General features: G+C 50.0%; 1 pseudogene; it reads right to left on the bottom strand.

The window, feature by feature from the left end:
- Nucleotides 1-1,680: 1,680 nt before the first annotated feature.
- Nucleotides 1,681-2,564, bottom strand: LOC141583340 (uncharacterized; annotated as a pseudogene).
- Between the last annotated feature and the right edge of the window lie 1,881 nt (nucleotides 2,565-4,445).

Raw genomic sequence — 4,445 nt, 5'->3', positions numbered from 1 at the left:
GATCTTGGGAAATTGAACTTGACAGCTTGAATCTTCCTTATATCATGTCAACTTAGGCTAATTTGAATGCCAAGGGATAAACATGGGACATCTTTCTGAAGCATCAATTTCCCTTGAGTCTCTTGAGACAGCAAAAACATTAATGTACTTAGGGATGACAGTCACATAGGTTTCTAGTATACCAAACTTCTCTCTGAAATGAGACTTGGGTTGTCCTCTTTCTGATGAATTCCCAGATTTAACAGAAAGGCTGCTGCCTTTTGCCATGAGGACACATTGATATAAAAGTGTGAAAAGTGCTGGTGCTCTTAACACTAACAGACATGAGGCCATATGACTCTAAACCACATGGCGTACATTTTCTGTCTACTTCATGTTGACTTTTCTACCTCTGCCTGTAATTTTGGTGTCTGGCAGTTGCTGATTCGTGGCAAAACCCCAAAGTTTGGAGTCAGAGGAATGAGTTTAAGGTCTAGTATTACTTTTTCTTTTTCTTTTTCTTTTTTGCCATGATCTCAATCCCTCTCAGTCACTAAGTGATTGTCACAACATTTACAGAGTTGTTGGTGGCATTAAATCAGATGGTGTATAAGAGTATTTTGTAAAACCTGTAAAGTAGGTTGTGAAAGTAGGGGTTTGTAGTTCTCATGGGCACTACTGCTCTTTTTTCCCACAGTTAAAAGAGTTTCAACAAAGAAACAGCCCTGCTGTTTCAACACGAGTGAGAAAAAAGAAGAAAAGAAACAACAATAGTCATGAGACAGCTGCTTCTGATGGTGGCCAGTCACCATGCCATGTGAGTCTTGGCTGGCCAGTCTTCTGGGGAAAAGGGGCACAAGGGGCAGTAGAGGGTAATTGTTAAGATTGTGGAAGAACTTCTGGGTACTGGTTAGGAATTCTGGGTTTGAATCCTGCCTCTTCGTCTGCCAGGGATATGATCTAAGGAAAGTTGCTGGAGCTTTTTGGGCCTCTCCTTTCACATCTGTAAAATAGAGGTGGTACTGTCTGACTTCCATTTGTGAAGGTGAAATGAGATTCGTTATTGCTGGTGTTTTTTTGTTAATCCCTAGTACATGGCCCGCTGTAAACACCCAGGACACCCAGGAAATGGTCCTTGCTGTTTGATTTTCTTCATCCCCAGTCTCAAGGGGAAGCCAGCCCAATGAGAACAGACATTTGCTGTCAGGCTGTCCCTTAAAGAGTCACTGAAAGGGCCCTAGGGTGGGATGGTGGGAGATAAGAACCATGAGAGGAGCTGGCACAAGGGAGTTACATGGGACCAAGGGTCCGAGAGAGGCAGAACAGAAAATGCTGCCAGCTGATGGGGAGGAAAGGAAGTCATAGGCTTGGACACTGAGGGGACAGAACATCTCCGTGTGCACTCTCATCTCTTGTAGTCAGCAGCAGGTGGTCACAAGGAGGGCCCTGCACCAAGTGCCTCCATGAAAGATCCAGAGGTAAGAGGCACCTGAGCTGAGGTACAGTGACCCTGCAGGCCAGCCCTCCGGCCCCCTCCCACAGTGGCAGCTGGGTGCCCCTCTGCCAGCTGAGATAGACCCCACACACCCCAACCCTAATGATCGTTCTCTCTACCTCTCCCCCGACCCTCCCCCAACTCCTCCTCTCTGCATGTGCCTCAGAGCACACACCAACTACAAATAGCCCTGGACTCAAGCTCCGTCACAACCAGTGAACTGAATAACCCCGTCGACTTATTGGTAAGAGTCTGTGGGGTCCCCTGATTTCACACTGCCAATCCTGGGCTCCAGTTTCACCTTGGATCTGCTGTGGGTGAGTTGAAGGGTGCTGTGGGGAGCCAGCACTGGGTGCAGAGCTCAGAGGCCAAATGCCCACCCTGGCCTTACCTGGCTGTGGCCTTGGCCAAGTCCTAGGTGGAGGACTAGGTACTTGGACAGTGAAGGTACAGAAGAGGAGCTTTAGTATGTTACGATTTGTGTAAAGAGAGAAAATGTGTGTGTGTGTGTGTGTATACACATTTGTGTAAAGAGAAAATTGTGTGTGTGTGTGTGTGTTTATACTATAATAATATATATAAAACATGTCTGTAAGGATTTGTGAAAACCTCAGGAGAGAGCACAGGTGGCTGGGAGATACTTCCCTTCTGTGCCTTCTGAGTTTTGGACTATGAGAATGTATCATCCTTTCAAAAAGTGAACAAAAGATTCATTTCCCCCTTCCTGTCTGTGCCCCCACCCCCAGCAGGAAATAAAATGGACTTAGAGGATCAGATGGACCTGGGTGTTCAAATCCCAGCTCTGTCTAAGTGATCTTAGGCAACCACCTAACCTCTAATACTCCATGTTTTCCATCTACACAGTAGAGGTCATCGTAGTAACTGCCTCACATGGTGGTTGTGAGGTTAAATGGGATTGTTAGCATTCTACCTGGTGACCCACTTGATAAAGGTTCCAACAGCAGTAGTAATAACAGGAATAACAATAGAATATGATCTGATTTCTCTGGGCCTCTGTGAACCAGCAGTAAATTTGATCGCTTTGCCTGTCCCTTCCAACTTTACTGAGTTCTTTTAAAATACAGACCATGGGCCTTGATCTTTACTGACCGAGTTGTGTATTAAGCTATACCCTAGCCCTTTTAAGGGGCACCGTGTGGAATGGCCCAGGCTCAACAGATTGAAGCTTCTCCCTCTCCACCCTCCAGCCCTCGAGCCGCTGTGAAGCAGTCCTTGAGCAGCAGTTACAGCAGCTTCTACAGGAGCGGAAACTGCTCAAAGCACAGGTGGCAGAGGTGAGACTTTGCAGAGAGAGGGATGTGAAAGGAAGATAACTCCAGGTGGCCAGGAGCAGGTGAGGACCAGTGACAGCCCTTCCTAACTTCTGGGTCCATTCTTGCAGGTGACGGAGTGTCTTAAGAAAGCTCAGCTAGAAAGAGACACATACGCTCAACAACTCAAAACAGAGAGGGCGCGGTGGCAGCAGCAATTGCTGAAAATGGCAGGAGAAGTGAGAGCTGACCCTTCAGCCTCCCACCTTAGATAGCTCACTGGATCTTCCTGGGCATCTGTAAAAAGAATAGTCCAGCCAGGGGTGGTCACAGGACTGGGCTTTGTGGAGCTGGGGGCGGAGAGGGAGATGGTAGCCTGTCCAGCCACCAGCCCCTCTCACCAGGGCCCTTTCCCCCTGTGCTTTGGGCAGATGGAAATATTCAAAATGGAGAAAAGGCAGGACATAATGAAAATCGAGGAGCTGAAGGGGAGCCTTGCCCACCTACAAAACCATCTGGGTAAGATGGGGCTGGTATGACCCAGGAGCAGGACTGGCATCAGAGGGCTGTGGAGGTGGCTTAGAGTGCCCCGGGGAGGCGGGTGGCTGGAAGGGCTTTGAGGCAGAGGGAAAGAGGTCTGTGCCAGGAGATGGCAAGTCTTGTAATTTCCATGAGCCTCAGTGCCCCCATCAGCAAAGAGGGAGGGGTTCCCATTGTCAGCCACCCACGGTGCTCTCTATCTGAAAGTGGCTCAGAAGACTGGCTACCATTTGGGTGCCAGGAATCATGAGCAGTGATGGAAGGTTTGGGGAGCTTCAGAGGAGCTGTGCACCCAGAAATGTTTTGTTGTTGTTGTTGTTGTTTATTGAGAATCCAGAGGCCCTTATTGTCTGCTTCCTTTCTCAGCTGAACCCTCAATCCTGAAGCCCCCAGCAGGGCCCTCTGACTTGGAGAAAAACCTAAAAACTGAAACCAAGTACCTGAGAGACGAGCTGCAGGAACAGGAGAGACTGCAGGAGGCGAAAATGAGGCTCCGGGAGCAGGAGGTGAGGCTGAGAGAACAGGAGGAGAGGCTTCTTGAGCAGGAGGGGCTCCAGGAGCAGGAGGAGGAGCTGGTGTGCTGCCCACCTGCGGAGCCTGCCCTGATTCCCAGCCCTCCAGGCCTTTGTTTTCCCACCTGTAAAATGGAGGAGTGTATGAAATGGGGCATCTAAAGGCACCTGTGAGTCAGAGTCCTGCTCTGATTTCTGTGGGAGAAAGGAGACAATTTTTCTAACCTGACTCCACCCTTCCTGGTGCCATGGGAGGCAGACACCAGGTTCTGGGGTCTCCAGCTGCAGTGGGTGGCCGCTGATTGCTTCACTCTGTCCAGAAGAATGAGAACAGGAGGGCACTGCATTTGGAGCAGGAAGTACAGGAACTGCAGGAGAAGCTTGACGAACAGGAGACGGTAACCTCTGCCGCATCCAGGAGGGCTGGGAGGCAGGCACCGGCCTCTGGGGAGGGGAGGTACAAGGCCAAAGGCAGCTCCACCCTGGGGGCAGGTGACCCCACACCCTCCAGGGCAGTCCTGTGACCGTTTCTTGCTTCCTGCCCCCTGACTTTTAGAGGCAGGTAGCCCTGGTCTCCTCCCAGGTCTGGACATCATCCCAGCTCAAGGCATGGAGCTCCCCAGTCATAGGGCAAGAGACAGTGGTGTG

This window comes from Saimiri boliviensis, assembly GCF_048565385.1.
Source record: "Saimiri boliviensis isolate mSaiBol1 chromosome 19 unlocalized genomic scaffold, mSaiBol1.pri SUPER_19_unloc_4, whole genome shotgun sequence".
Classification (NCBI taxonomy): domain Eukaryota; kingdom Metazoa; phylum Chordata; class Mammalia; order Primates; family Cebidae; genus Saimiri; species Saimiri boliviensis.
The sequence above is the reverse complement of the archived record's forward strand: the minus strand, read 5'-3'. Positions and strand labels throughout refer to the sequence as shown.